The sequence below is a fragment of the Microcebus murinus genome, chromosome X (assembly GCF_040939455.1).
Source record: "Microcebus murinus isolate Inina chromosome X, M.murinus_Inina_mat1.0, whole genome shotgun sequence".
NCBI classification, from domain to species: domain Eukaryota; kingdom Metazoa; phylum Chordata; class Mammalia; order Primates; family Cheirogaleidae; genus Microcebus; species Microcebus murinus.
This window is the reverse complement of record NC_134136.1, coordinates 54,569,538-54,585,633: the sequence shown is the minus strand read 5'-3', so window position 1 is coordinate 54,585,633 and position 16,096 is coordinate 54,569,538. Positions and strand designations below refer to the sequence as shown.

General features: G+C 38.2%; 1 pseudogene; it reads right to left on the bottom strand.

Moving 5' to 3' along the window:
• Positions 1 to 1,231: 1,231 nt before the first annotated feature.
• On the bottom strand, positions 1,232 to 5,533 carry LOC105857875 (large ribosomal subunit protein eL8 pseudogene; annotated as a pseudogene).
• Positions 5,534 to 16,096: the final 10,563 nt, after the last annotated feature.

Sequence of the window (16,096 nt, the reverse complement as noted above, 5' to 3'; positions counted from 1 at the left end):
TAGCTAGGTCTATAGGCTACATGTTTGTTAGATGCCTGAGACATTTTTTAAAATTGATACTGTGAATTAAAAATAAATCCTAAGCCCATTGCTAAATGAATGGATCCCTCTTGGCCAAGGGGACCCCAGAAACACCTTAAAACTGAGTTCCCAGCCATGATGGGATGATAGAGCAAGGGCAATTACATGTGTATGATTTCCATTCATAAATAGTAGTGTCTCCTATAGCTTGTTAAATATGTATATTTGACCAGTCTGATCAGTATAAACTCCTGTTGCTCTTTGTCTCTTCTTCAAAGCACGTGTGCCTGGCTTTTGGCTAGGGCTCTGCTTCCCAACCTGTTGGAATGGCTGCCCAACAGGTGGCTACCCTTTATGAGAAATAAAGCTCTCCTTTTTCCAAAGTATAAACCCTGTTAATTAATTTTTACATTCATAATACATAATTGTACTTCTTTATAGGGAACACGTGATATTTTGATACATGCATATAATGTGTAATGATCAAATGAGGGTAATTGGGATATCCATCACCTCAAACATTTATCATTTATGTATGTTGAAAACATTCCAAATCTTCTTTTCTGCCTGTTTTGAAATGTACACTAAATTATTGTTGATTAGAGTCAACCAACTGTGCTATTGAACACTAGAACTTATTATTTTTGTCTAACGGTATTTTTGTACCCATTAGCCAACCTCTCTTCCGAGATGCTTTTTGAAGTAGTAACCTACTGTCTTTTTTTTCTTTTTTTAAAAAACTAACAATGTTCTGCATTATTGATTAATATATTCACAGTCATCTCATGTTTATTTTACTCTCCAACCCTGGATATTAGCCAAACTCAAACTGAGCCTCACTTTGCTTTGGGAAAACATAAAGCAAGTGTATGCATTCATTAAGACTGAACAATCTTTCCTGAGGGATTCTTGGAATTGCACCTTGTAGAGTTAAGAGTGTCTGACCTGAATAGATATAAATGTCAAGTCTACTTCAAGTTCACCTAAAGTTAAAGAGTAATAAAAGGTGATCCCATTTATAGATTTTTTGTTTTATTTTAGAAACTGGAATTGCTACTGTGTGTAGCTATCATTATCCACATGTATAGTGTTTAGTGGCAAGATCTTTAGACTGCCTTTTCCAGCGTGGTAATTTGAGCCACAGATCTTGAACCCAGGATTTACCTTTCTGGTGATAGAGGATCTTATATATGTCTTTGTATCCATCAGCTTAGCCAGAGCTTCGTTTGTCTTCAGAGTTAACCTGTGTGAAGGTAGTGGTGATGCAGGTCTTCCTGTTGACTAGATATCCCAATCTGACCTTCCCCTTGATAATGCAGTAGGTAACTCCCACCTTACAACACATAGCCAGGCAGAAGTATAACCAGCTTGATAATATCCATAAGTCATGTGCAATCACCACCGGCTGAAACTTCATGTTCTCCACCAAGATAGTGACAGTATTAACCCCTGCTCAAAGGATGGGTGGTTTCTTGGTGGTGACATCCTCTTTGCCAGCAGCTTTCTTCTCAACTGAGTCCCACAGTCTCTGCTTTTCTTCTTCCTTTGTCTCTAGTCTGTACTTTTGTGCTAGCTTAAGCAGTTGAGTAGCTATTTGGTGGTGTAAAGCCTCAGTGACCTGGTTAATCATGGGAGGCACTTTCAACTGCTTATAGAAGATAGTCCTCTGCTGATGCAGGTAGATGTAACAGGGCCATTTGCCAAGGTATATGAGGTAAATTTTAGGTTGAATGTCCTGTCCAATACCAAAATTCTTGAGCCTTTTCTCAAACAAGGGATTTACTACCTTCTGGGTCTCCTATTTCTTCACAATTGCAGGAGTTCAAGGCCACCTTCTTCCCATTAGCCTTATTTCCTTTTGGAATTATGGGTGGCTAGCAAGAGGAAAGAGGATTTTTTTACTTTTCTTTTTTTTTTTTATTTCGGCATATTATGGGGGAACAGATTTTAAGGTTTCAACAAAAGCCTTCCCCCCCCCCCGCACAAGTCTGAGTCTCCAGCACGACCATCCCCCAGATGGTGCACATCTCACTCCTTATGTATATATATAACCGCCCCCCTCCCCCCTCCCACCTGCCCAATACCCTATTACTGTAGTACCTATGTGTCCACATAGGTGCTACTCAGTTAATACCAGTTTGCTGGAGAATATATCTGGTGCTTGTTTTTCCATTCTTGGGATACTTCACTTAGTAGTATGGGTTCCAGCTCTAACCAGGAAAATATAAGATGTGCTATATCACCGTTGTTTCTTAGAGCTGAATAGTACTCCATGGTATACATATACCACATTTTATTAATCCATTCTTGGATTGATGGGCACTTGGGCTGTTTCCACAGCCTTGCAATTATGAATTGTGCTGCTATAAACATTCGAGTGCAGGTGTCTTTTTTTGTAGAGTGTCATTGGATCATTTGGGTAGATGCCAAGCAATGGAATTGCTGGATCAAATGGTAGATTCACTTGTATCGCTTTAAGGTATCTCCATATTGCTTTCCACAGAGGTTGAACTAGTTTGCAGTCCCACCAGCAGTGTAGGAGTGTTCCTCTCTCTCCGCATCCACGCCAGCATTTATTGTTCAGAGACTTTTTGATAAAGGCCATTCTCACTGGAGTTAAGTGATATCTCATTGTGGTTTTGATTTGCATTTCCCTGATGATTAGAGATGATGAGCATTTTTTCATATGTTTGTTGGCCATTCTTCTGTCTTCTTTAGAAAAGTTTCTGTTCAAGTCCTTTGCCCACTTTTAAATAGGATTATTTGATTTTTTCTTGCTGATTTTCGTGAGGTCTAAGTATATTCTAGTTATCAGCCCTTTATCGGAAATGTAGGATGCAAAAATTTTTTCCCGTTCTGTAGGTTGTCTGTTTACTTTCATGACTATTTCTTTGGCTGTGCAGAAGCTTTGTAGTTTGATCATGTCCCATTTATTTATTTTTGTTGCTGCTGTGATTGCCTTTGGGGACTTCTTCATAAACTCTTTGCCTAAGCCGATGTCTAGGAGAGTGTTTCCAACATTTTCCTCTAGAATTCTAATAGTTTCATACCTTAGGTTTAAGTCTGTTATCCATCGTGAGTTGATTTTTGTGAGAGGTGAAAGGTGTGGGTCCTGCTTTAGCCTTCTACAGGTGGCTATCCAGTTTTCCCAGCACCATTTATTGAAAAGGGATTCTTTTCCCCAGGGTGTGCTTTTGTCTGCTTTGTCAAAGATTAGATGGCTATATGAGGATGGTTTTGTATCAGGATTCTCACATCTGTTCCACTGGTCAATATTCCTAATTTTGTGCCTATACCAGATTGTTTTAATTACTACAGCTTTGTAGTATAGTTTGATATCTGGCATATTAATGCCTCCCATTTTGTTTTTGTTGCCTAGAATTGCTCTTGATATTCGGGGTCTTCTTTGGTTCCATACAAAGTGTAAAATTATTTCTTCTATATCTGTGAAGAATGCTGATGGAATTTTAATAGGTATTGATTGCATTAAATCTGTAGATCAGTTTGGGTAATATAGATATTTTGATGATGTTGAGTCTGCCATTCCATGAGCATGGAATGGATTTCCATCTGTTTACATCCTCTGCTATTTCCTTCCTCAGTGTTTCATAGTTCTCCCTGTAGAGGTCTTTTACCTCCTTGGTTAAGTATATTCCTAGGTACTTTAATTTCTTTGTTGCTATTGTGAAGGGTATTGAGTCTTTGATTTGGTTCTCAATTAGATGATTGTTGGCATATATGAATGCCTCTGATTTCTGTGTATTGATTTTGTATCCTGAGACTTTACTAAATTCATTGATCAGTTCCAGGAGTTTCTTGGTTGAATCTTTGGGGTTTTCTAAATATAATATCTTATCATCAGCAAACAGTGAAAGTTTGATCTCTTCTGCCCCTATTTGGATACCTTTAATTTCACTTTCCTGTCTGATTGCTGTAGCCAGGACTTCCAGCACTATGTTAAATAGAAGTGGAGATAGTCGGCAGCCTTGTCTGGTTCCAGTTCTAAGTGGGAATGCTTTCAGTTTTTCCCCATACAGTATAATGTTGGCTATGGGTCTGTCATATATGGCTTGTATCATTTTTAGGAATGTCCCTTCTATGCCTATTTTCTTAAGTGTTCGTATCATGAAAGGGTGTTGAATTTTGTCAAAAGCTTTTTCTGCATCTATTGAAAGAATCATGTGCTCTTTTTTTTGCTTCTGTTTATGTGGTGAATTGCATTTATAGATTTACGTATGTTGAACCATCCCTGCATCCCTGGGATGAAGCCCACTTGGTCGTAATGGATTATTTTTTTGATAAGCGTCTGGATTTGGTTAGCTAAGATTTTGTTGAAAATTTTTGCATCTATATTCATTAGGGATATTGGTCTGTAGCTTTCTTTTTTTGTTGCATCCTTTCCTGGTTTTGGTATCAGAGTAATATTCGTTTCATAAAAGGTGTCGGGGAGGTTTCCGGTCTTCTCGATGTTGTGGAATAGTTTCTGCAAGATAGGTACTAGTTCTTCGTTGTAAGTGTGGTAAAATTCAGGTGTGAAGCCATCTGAGCCAGGACTTTTCTTTTTAGGGAGATTTTTAATTGCTGTTTCTATTTCAGCTGTTGAGATTGGTCTGTTCAGGGAATCTATTTCTTCTTGATTGAGCCTAGGGAGGCTATGTGTTTCTCTAAATTTATCCTTTTCCTCCACATTTTCCAATTTGTGTGAATAAAGATTTTTGTAGTACTCATAAATTATATCTTGAATCTCTTTGGGATCAGTTGTGATATCTCCTTTTTTATTCCTGATGGAGCTTATTAGAGATTTTTCTTTTCTGGTTTTCGTTAGCTTAGCCAGTAGTGTGTCAATTTTTTAATTTTTCAAAGAACAAACTTTTTGTTTTGTTAATCTCCTGAATAGCATCCCTATTTTCAATTTCGTTTAGTTCTGATTTGATCTTGTTGATTTCACTTCTTCTTCTGGGTTTGGGGTTGGTCTGTTCTTCTTTTTCCAGCTCTTTGAGTCGTTTCATTAGTTTTTCTATTTGTGATCTTTTTGACTTTGGTTATAGGCATTTATGGAAATAAACTTTACTCTCAGAATTGCTTTAGCTGTGTTCCAGAGGATTTGATAACTTGTCTCTCCATTCTCATTTTTTTCATAGAATTTTTTTATTTCTATCTTGATTTCTTCATTTATGATGTAATCATTTAGTAGGAGGTTGCTTAATTTCCACCTTTTTGCGTAGAAATGTGAGTTTCAGTTAGGGTTGATTTCTAGTTTTATTCCACTGTGATCTGAGAAGGTACATGGTATTATTTCTATTTTTTTAAATTTCTTTAGGTTTACTTTGTGTCCTGGGATATGGTCAATCTTAGAGAATGTCCCGTGTGCCGATGAGAAGAACGTATATTCAATGGATTTTGGGTAGAATGTTCTGTAAATGTCAGTCAGACCCAATGGTTCTAGAGTTTTCTTTAAGTCCATTATTTGTTTATTAATTTTCTGTTTGGAGCATCTTTCTCGTGCCGTCATGGCGGTGTTGAAATCTCCGGTGATTATGGAGTTACTATTAATCCATTTGCTTAGCTCCAGTAAGGTTTGCTTTATGAATCTTGGTGCACCTAAGTTGGATGCATATATACTTAAAATTGTTATCTCTTCTTGTTGGACTGTGCCCTTCACCATTATATAATGACCCTCTTTGTCTTTTATTACTTTTGTTGGTTTAAAAACTAAACCGTCTGAAATTAGAACTGCCACGCCAGCCTTCTTTTGACTTTTATTTGCTTGGAATATTGATCTCCACCCTTTTATTTTTAGTCTATATGCATCCTTGCAGGTTAGATTTGTTTCCTGAAGACAACATATACTTGGCCTATATTTTCTTATCCATTCAGCCAGCCTATGTCTCTTGAGTGGAGAGGTTAGGCCATTCACATTTATTGAGAGAACTGATAGGTAAGGTAGATTACTGTTCATTCTGTTGGGATGGATATTGTTGCTATGATTTCTGTCTTGAGCCATTGTAATATCTGGCCTTTAATATCTTTGGGTTTTTTTTGTTTTTATATTCATGGGTTATTATTATGATGTTCCATGTGTAACACTGTTTGAAGTACTTCTTGTAGGGCTGGTCTTGCTTGGTGAATTCTCTGAGCCTTTGCTTGTCTGAGAATGTCTTTATTTCTCCTTCATATACGCAGCTTAGTTTTGCAGGGAATAATATTCTAGGCTGGGCATTGTTTTGTTTCACAAGAGTGAGAATGGGGCCCCAGTCTCTCCCTCTAATGTCATCAGACATTAGAGAAGTCTGATGTTATTCGAATTGGCTTTCCCTTGTATGTTACTTGCTTCTTTTATCTTACAGCTCTTAGAAGGGCCTCTTTAGTTGATACTTTGGTCAGTCTAATGACTGCATGTCGTGACGTCTTCCTGTTTGCATGAATCTCCCAGGGGTCCTCTGAGCTTCTTGAACTTGTATATCAAGATTTTGAGCAAGGCCTGGGAAATTTTCCTCTATTATATCTTCAAACAGCTTGTCCAACCCTTGAGTGTTGTCTTCTTCCCCTTCTGGTAAGCCTATGACCCTCACATTAGGTTTCTTCACATAATCCCACAGCTCTGTAGGCTTTGCTCTTTTCTCTTGTTTCTCTGCTCTATTTCTGTGACTGATTTATTTAATTGGAGGGTGTTATCTTCAAGCTCTCAGATTCTTTCTTCTGTTTGATCTACCCTGTTCTTGAGACTTTCCACTGTATTTTGTAGTTCCTTGAATTGATTCTTCATTTCCAGGCGTTCGGTTAGACTTTTCTTCATTGTGTCCATTTCTTTTTCCACATCCTGGAGGCTTTTTGTGGTTTCTTTGTGTTGGTTATTGAGTTGTTGTTGCAGCTCGGTGAGTGTTCTTGTGATCCACATACGAAATTCCTCTTCTGTAATTTTGGTTGCCTGATTTTGGTTGGTGCCCATTTCTAGGGGGGTGGTGCTCCTCTTTGGGTGAGAGTTTTCCTTTGGTTCTTCATAGTTCCTGAGTTCCTTCGCTGATTTCTTCCCATATCGATTAGTTGTTGTTTCTTTTCTTTAGGTTTTTGTTTGGATATTCATACGCCTTGTTTAGTTTCTGAGCCGGAGGTTGGTGTCTGTTGGTGAGATTCGTCCATTCCCTGTCCTAATAAGGGTGTGCAGGATTATTTCTCTGTCAGTAGGTGGCGCTTGTTTGGAGGAACAGGCTATGCTGTTGTTTTTATGCCCTGTTATCAACTCTTGTTCCTGTAGAGAGAATTCTAGTGCCTCAGGTGGTTGGTGGGGCCCTGGGAATTCCAGGTGTGTCCTTTTTTTTGCCTTCAATGAGGGCTAGTCTAGGAGAGAGTCTGGGCAGAGCTGGGTTGGGTAAGCCTACCCTCAAGCAACAACCGTGTCGTTAGCAGGGGTCAAAGTTCTGTTCTCTGCTTCCAGGCAAAGCTTTCAGGTTGGGGCTGGAATGGCCCGGCTCAGTCAGGGAGTCTGCGTGTGGGGATGGGACTGTCTGAGACTCACAGTCTGGAGCGGGCCTGCCTTCTTTCCACCGTCCCCAACTCTGCAGCTACTGCTGGGCCTCTGCCCGCAGGCCAGACCACATGCCACCACTCCTCCCCTGGCTGTGCTACCTGTGGGGAGGTTCCCTACTCGGGAATGCCACCTGGGCTGGGTGCAGGGCCTCCCTTTGCGGGGAGGATTGCCCTCTAGGACGCTGATCTACCCCTGAAGGCACACACACCGCAGTAGACTGTTCACAAATATCCCTTCTGTGCCCCAGGAAATGCGAGACCTTGGGGCACGGGATGTGGTGTGCAGGTCTGACCTCTGGGTCCCAGAGTTCAAACTTTATCCCCACCAGGGAGAGCAGTGCCAGTCCCAATTCACCCACAGGGAGCCCAAGCTAGGTCTATGTCTCTCAACCTCTGAGTCTACCCTGTTCTCCTGGGAACACCGTGCCAGCAGCACCTGGGAGGGCTGGCCGGTAGGGAGCTCACAGGCTGAGTTCCCCTTAGTCAGCTGTAGGGCTCCAAAAGGGAAGGTCCTGTTCCCTGTAGGTACCTCTGGCTGGTGGCTATATTGTCTCTCTGTCTCTCTGGGCAGCCGCGGGTAGGGTCCGTGGAGAGGAGGAGGAGGCAATATGGCGTCTGTGCACACGGAGGTGCCCCGAGGGAGTTGGGAGCCCGGTGCCGCATCCGCCACTGGCTTCCCGCTCACTGGCAGCGGCCGTCGCTGGGCTGGTGTCCGCAGGTCTCTCCACTCACTGGGGAGCCCACCAGCAGTCCAGGATGCAGGGGAGGGGAAATGGCCGATACTTCCCGCTGGTCTCCGGGCTGCTCCGGCGGTCTCAGCTTCCAGTTCTCCTCCGTGACCTCCTCCCGTGGAATCTCCCGTGGTCTCAGGTACCCCTCCTTCCGACCCTCATCCGATGTAGGCTCATCTTCTTGCTTCTTTCTTCTGATTTCTGCTAGAATCTATCTTTTCTGCAGAGACACTCTGTCTGGCGGTATTTCTCATCTGCCATCTTTTTTCCTCCTCCACTTTTCTTATGAAGATAATTTATCCTGGCATTTTGTGTTTATTTTAATGACTTATTCAAGCATTCATTCAACAAATATTCACCAAGCAAACACTATGTTGCTAAGTACTATCTTAGCACCATAGTATGAGGTAAATACAATAAGCAAGGATTTGCCTTGACAAAGTTTCCAATTTAGAAGAGATACATTGTTATTAGTTGGATCATACAATTTTACTGTCACTACAACTGAACAACAAAAATGTTTTGAACAACAAAAAAGTTCAATGTTGTCAATCTCCCACCTAAATTTAAGTTATACATATATATTTATACATGTACATTATGCATGTACGTTTATACATATACCTTTAATTGTATACATAGTTTTATTTTGACTGACTCACACAAAAATATTTGTTTTATTGTTTTAAAAATGTCAACTCTTGCTATGCAGGGTAGATTAAATTATTTTCAATATGGTGTCCAATCATTGAAAGAATTATTAAAAACATGAAACACTAAAATTACCAAAAAGACAATGTAATCTGCCACCATTAAACTCATACTTTGATATGCAGACTTTCTGTGATAACAGTTAAACCAATCTGAGGATAAAACAAAACAAAACTAAAGAATAAATGTAGCTTTGCTTGAGTTGCTGAATATTTGTTAAGAGAGTTCAATCTACTTGTTTTTATAAATATTTTTATTTTTTTTTATTTCAGCATATTATAGGAGTACAGATTTTAAGGTTTCAATAAATGCCCATTTCCCCCTCTCCCCCCACAAGTCTGAGATTCCAGCATGACCATCCCCCAGATGGTGCATATCTCGCTCATTATGTATGTACATACCCACCCCCCTCCCCCGTCCCACCTGCCCAATACCTTTTACTGTAGTACCTATGTGTCCATTTAGGTGCTGCTCAGTTAATACTAGTTTGCTGGTGAGTATATGTGGTGGTTGTTTTTCCATTCTTGGGATACTCCACTTAGTAATATGGGTTCCAGCTCTAACCAGGAAAATATAAGATGTGCTATATCACCGTTGTTTCTTAGAGCTGAATAGTACTCCATGGTATACATATACCACATTTTATTAATCCATTCTTGAATTGATGGGCACTTGGGCTGTTTCCACAGACTTGCAATTATGAATTGTGCTGCTATAAACATTCGAGTGCAGGTGTCCTTTTTGTAGAGTGTCATTGGATCTTTTGGGTAGATGCCCAGCAATGGGATTGCTGGATCAACTGATAGATTCACTTGTATCGCTTTAAGGTATCTCCATATTGCTTTCCACAAAGGTTGAACTAGTTTGCAGTCCCACCAGCAGCGTAGAAGTGTTCCTCTCTCTCCGCATCCATGCCAGCATTTATTATTTGGGGACTTTTTGATGAAGGCCATTCTCACTGGAGTTAAGTGATATCTCATTGTGGTTTTGATTTGCATTTCACTGATGATTAGAGATGTTGAGCATTCTTTCGTATGTTTGTTGGCCATTCTTCTGTCTTCTTTAGAAAAGTTTCTGTTCAAGTCCTTTGCCCACTTTTTAATAGGGTTATTTGATTTTTTCTTGCTGATGTTCATGAGTTTTAAGTATATTCTAGTTATCAGCCCTTTATCAGATGCATAGGACGCAAAAATTTTCTCCCATTCTGTAGGTTGTCTGTTTAATTTCATGCCTGTTTCTTTGTCCGTGCAGAAGCTTTTTAGTTTGATCATGTGCCATTTATTTATCTTTGTTGCTACTGTGATTGCCTTTGGGGACTTCTTCATAAACTCTTTTCCTAGGCTGATGTCTAAGAGAGTGTTTCCAACATTTTCCTCTAGAATTCTAATAGTTTCATACCTTAGGTTTAAGTCTGTTATCCAGCATGAGTTGATTTTTGTGAGAGGTTAAAGGGGTGGGTCTTGCTTTAGCCTTCTGCAGGTGGCTATCCAGTTTTCCCAGCACCATTTATTGAAAAGGGATTCTTTTCCCCAGGGTGTGCTTTTGTCTGCTTTGTCAAAGATTAGATGGCTATATGAGGATGGTTTTTTATCAGGATTCTCAGGGCTGTTCCTCTGGTCAATATTCCTAATTTTGTGCCAATACCAGATTGTTTTAATTACTACAGCTTTGTAGTATAGTTTGATATCTGGAACATACCTAAAAATGATACAAGCCATATATGACAGACCCATAGCCAACATCATACTGAATGGGGAAATATTGAAAGCATTCCCACTTAGAACTGGGACCAGCCAAGGCTGCCCACTATCTCCACTTCTATTCAACATAGTGCTGGAAGTCCTGGCTATAGCAATCAGACTGGAAAGTGGAATTAAAGGTATATAAATAGTGGTAAAAGATATCAAATTTTCACTGTTTGCTGATGATATGATATTATATTTAGGAAACCCCAAGCATTCAACCAAGAAACTCCTGGAACTGACAAATAAATTTAGTAAAGTCCCAGGATACAAAATCAATACACAGTAATCAGAGGCATTCATATATGCCAACAACAATCTAATTGAGAACCAAATCAAAGACTCAATTCCCTTCACAATAGAAACAAAGAAATTAATGTACCTAGGAATATACTTAACCAAAGAGGTAAAAGACCTCTACAGGGAGAACTATGAAACACTGAGGAAGGAAATAGCAGAGGACGTAAACAGATATAAATCCATACCATGCTTGTGGATCAGCAGAATCAACATCATTAAAATGTCTATATTACCCAAACTGATCTACAGATTCAATGCAATACCTATTAAAATCCCATCAGCATTCTTCACAGATATAGAAAATATAATTTTATGCTTCGTATGGAACCAAAGAAGACCCAGAATATCAAGAGCAATTCTAGGCAACAAAAACAAATTGGGAGGTATTAATATGCCAGATATCAATCTACTTCTTTTAAAGAATACTTGATGTGTTTACATATTCCAAGTTGTATTTGTAGGCATCTACAAGATTCTTTACAGAACAAAGATGTGTTCTTATCTCCTCAAAACCATACTTCACTGGTTTTTCAAAAAGATAAAAAATAATTGATGGCCCTCTTGCTAGATTGACAAGGACTCACGGTAAAGGATTCTAATAAACACAATAAAAAATGAAAAAGGAGAGATCACAATAGACACCACAGAATTACAAAACATTATGTTTGAATACTATAAAATACTATATGCCCCAAAACTACAGAATGAAGATGAAATGGACAAATTCCTGGATTCATACAACCTCCCTAAGTTCAACCAGAAGGTAACAGAATTCCTGAATAGACCAATCTCAAGCTCAGAAATTGAAGCAGTAATGAAAAACCTCCCAAAACGTAAAAGTCCCGGGCCAGATGGCTACACTTCAGAGTTCTACCAAACATACAAAGATGAACTCATACCTATACTACAGAAACTATTCCACACCCTTGAGAAGGATGGTATCCTTCCTAACTCATTCTATGAAGCCAATATCACCTTGATATCAAAGCCAGGAAAGGACGCAATGAAAAAATAAAATTATAGACTCATATCCCTCATGAATATAGATGCAAAAATCCTAAACAAAATTGTAGCAAATAGAATTCAGCAGCACATCAAAAAAATAATTCACCATGAGCAGTTGGGCTTTATTCCAGGGATGCAATGCTGGTTCAACATATGCAAGTGTATAAATGCAATTCACTTCATAAATAAAATCGAGAACAAAGACAATATGATTCTGTCAATAGATGCAGAAAAAGCATTTGACAAAGTCCAACACACCTTTATGATAAAAACTCTTAACAAAATAGGCATAGACGCGTCATACCTTAAATTTATCAAATCCATGTATGACAAACCCACTGCTAATATCATTCTCAATGGGGAAAAATTGAAACCATTCCCTCTTCAAACAGGAACTAGACAAGGATGTCCACTATATCCTCTTCTATTCAACATAGCACTGGAAGTCCTAGCTATGGCAATCAGGCAAGAGAGGGGTATTAAGGGCATCCAACTGGGGGCAGATGAGATCAAACTCTCGCTCTTCGCCGATGATATGATATTATACCTAGAAAACTCCATGGACTCATCCAAGAGACTCCTAGATTTAATAAATGAATTTGGTAAAATTTCAGGTTACAAAATCAATATATATAAATCAGAAGCATTTATATATGCAAAGAACCATCAAGCAGAAACTCAAATCAAAAATACAATACCCTTTACTATAGCACCAAAGAAAATTAAATATCTGGGAGTATGCTTAACAAAAGATATGAAAGATTTATGCAAGGAGAACTACAAAATACTAAAAAAGAAATTGCAGAAGATTTAAACAGATGGAAAAATCTACCTTGTTCATGGATTGGTAGAATCAATATTGTTAAAATGTCAATATTACTTAAAGTGATCTACAGATTTAATGCAATCCCCATCAAAATACCACCATCATTCTTTACAGAACTAGAAAAAATAATTCTTCACTTTGTATGGGACTGTGAAAAAAAACCTTGTATAGCCAAAGCAATCTTAAGTAAAAAGAACGAACTGGGAGGCATCAGTCTTCCTGACTTCAAACTGTACTATAAAGGAATAATAGTTAAATCAGCCTGGGACTGGCACAAGAACAGAAGCATCGATATCTGGAATAGATCTGAGATACCAGAGATGAAACCATCAGTATACAGTAATCTAATCTTTGATAAAGCTGACAAAAATATACATTGTGGAAGCATCTGCACCCAAATATTTATTGCAGCACAATTCACTATTGCAAGGTCATGGAAACAACCCAAGTGCCCATCAATTCAGAAGTGGATAATTAAAATTTGGTATATGCTTACAATGGAATATTACTCAATTCTAAGAAACAACAGTGAGCTAGGACTGTTCATGCTATCCTGGATTAAGCTTAATCTTGTTATCCAAAGTGAGGCGACACAAGACCAGGAAAGTGGGCTCCACATCTACTCGCCATCAAATTGGTACTGACTTATTAAAATTATGGTGGTCAAATGGTGGTAGTACTCACCAAGGATTCGGGTGGGGGGGGGAGACCATATCCTAGGGATATGGCGAGCATTGTGGGGGGGAAGAGAATAATTCTTATTAGGGAGAGGCAAAGATATACAATGTAAAAACAAAGATATGCAATGTAACCAAAATGTCTAAAAAGAAAAAAAAAACTTTTATCAGGTGGTAGGCAGGTGGGGGGGAAGGAGGGGAAGGGGGCATACTTATATAATGGGTGTAGTATGCACCACCTGGGGGTTGGACATGCTTGAAGCTCTGGCATGGTGGGGGAGAGGGTTGGCAGGGGTAATATATGTAACCCTAACAATATCTGTATGCTGTACCCCCATAATATAATGAAATAAATGGAAAAAAATAACCTTACTTCAACTGGCTAAATGTCTTTTCACCTTTAATTGAATGTTACTTCCCAAAAGAAATCATATAAATGCCAAAGGTTAACTTTCCTTTCAATGTGTAAATTTCTTTGTCATACCTAATAGATCTATTCTTTAAAAATATCATGCTTTAAAATTATTTATTGAATATACACTTTGTGTAAAATCCCCAAATAAATGCTTTGGAAGAAGAGCTAAAAACAGACTCAAAATACTCTTACAGTATTAGTTACCTAATTAAATTCACTATGGTATAATAAAATGGATTGGACATCATGGTAATGTTTTCTTATGACATGGATTTTAATATACTGGATGACAAATAAGAATACTAAAACTGAAAAGACTGTTATAAAAACACATAGCCTGTACTATAGAGGCTCTCCCAAAGCATTTTCTTTTCTTTTTTGCAACTGGGTATTGCCATAGAAGATATGGTCACTTCTCTGGAAGTTCTTGAAATTGCTTGTCAGATGGCTACCTTATTTACAAAAGAAACATGAATTTTGGAAATAATAGAATATTTGACTAATTAATTTTGTAAACACTGAAAACCTGAAACTATAGTGTTTTTTTCACTTCTAAGAGAATACTCTGGGGATGTTGATGTGTAGATGACTAGATTTATATGTCACAATAACCTATATAACCAGATGACATAAGTGAGAATATGTCATTCTGAGTAACAGAATTGATTCAACTAATATTACAGAACAAAAGCACAATTCAACCTGAAACTATAAGAAGTCTCTGGCTAGCACAACATTTATTTGACACTCAGTGGGCCAAGTACATCCAGCAGAGAGGTCAGCAAATAGGGACAGTATTTTGGTTTCTGGTTTCCTTTGTTTTGTTTCATAGGGTTTGCCAGCCGATTGATCTATTTCTTGTTGATGATCAAGGCTGTCAGCCTTTTGCATGTAATGCTATTTTTTGTGGATTTTTTCACCATGGACTTTTAAAGAGATGTAATATTGATAGTTCATTGTGAACTTCCTGTAATTATTCACTAGTGGAAAACGGTCTCCAGCAATTTATCATGAGTTGTCCCAGGATACCTAGTTAGTCCTCAGGCAATGGATAGTTCATGTGGAGGAAATAGCATGCTGATTTGCAGTTATAATTGAAGAAAATTGCTTGAGAGGATTCTGACAGCACAGAAAATAGGCCAATTAGTTACCCAACTCTCATCCTCCTGTGATTCATGATTGTCTCCATTTAATTTTGCTGTCACTTATAAAGTGAGGTTAAGAATAGATTAGCTTCTTTTAGCCACATCTTACAATTAGCTTACTCCTTTGCTGCTGCTTCTTTTTTTAACAGTATGATTTGGTTTAAAAACCAGCGGTCTTCAAAACTGTATTTAACAGTTATTCATCATAAAGCACTTGCTAATGTTTAAAACCACTTCACTCAGCGCCATAACCTAACAATCAGTCATGATCAGAGTAGTTTTTTTCCCCACCAAAGGATCATCAGATGCTGCTTTGCAATATTTAAAACCAAAGCCAAGAAGATACAATAATCTTTGGTCAAGCAAATAGATATTAATGTTTTAAAATCAATTGTATAAAGCAACAATTTTATTATGTGAAAATGGGACAAAATAAAAGCATAATATGGAACAAAACAACTAGTAATATATAATTTGGCAAATCAACATTTTCCCCCATGCCTCTATTACTTTTAATTATTTCAAACTAACATTTGTGCTTCCTTTGAGAACCAAAAGAAGTAAAGATCATAAAGATCGTGATAATAAGAATATTTCAGTTGATACAGACATTGGAATGTCATGTTTTCTTACATTTGTATATATTGGTGAATAAATTTCATCTAGCTAATTTTGAAGTATTTGTTCTGACAGCACAGAAAATCGGCCAATTCAGTTGTTATATCACAAGTTGTCACACCTGGCCTGTGTGTATATGTGTATGTGTTGTTCTTGTCATTCCAACTAATAAAGTCTTCTTAAGGACCAGAATAAGGTTTTTGTTTACATTGTTGTATCCAAAGCACCTACTTTGTCCCTGAGCGCACATGAAGAACTAAGTATATATGTGTGGATATAAGGAATCACTAAACAAACATGATTTGCCTGCGCTACAAAGTTGTCCTATTATATCCAGAAACCACAATGTTATTTTTTATTACTTTAATTTACATCATG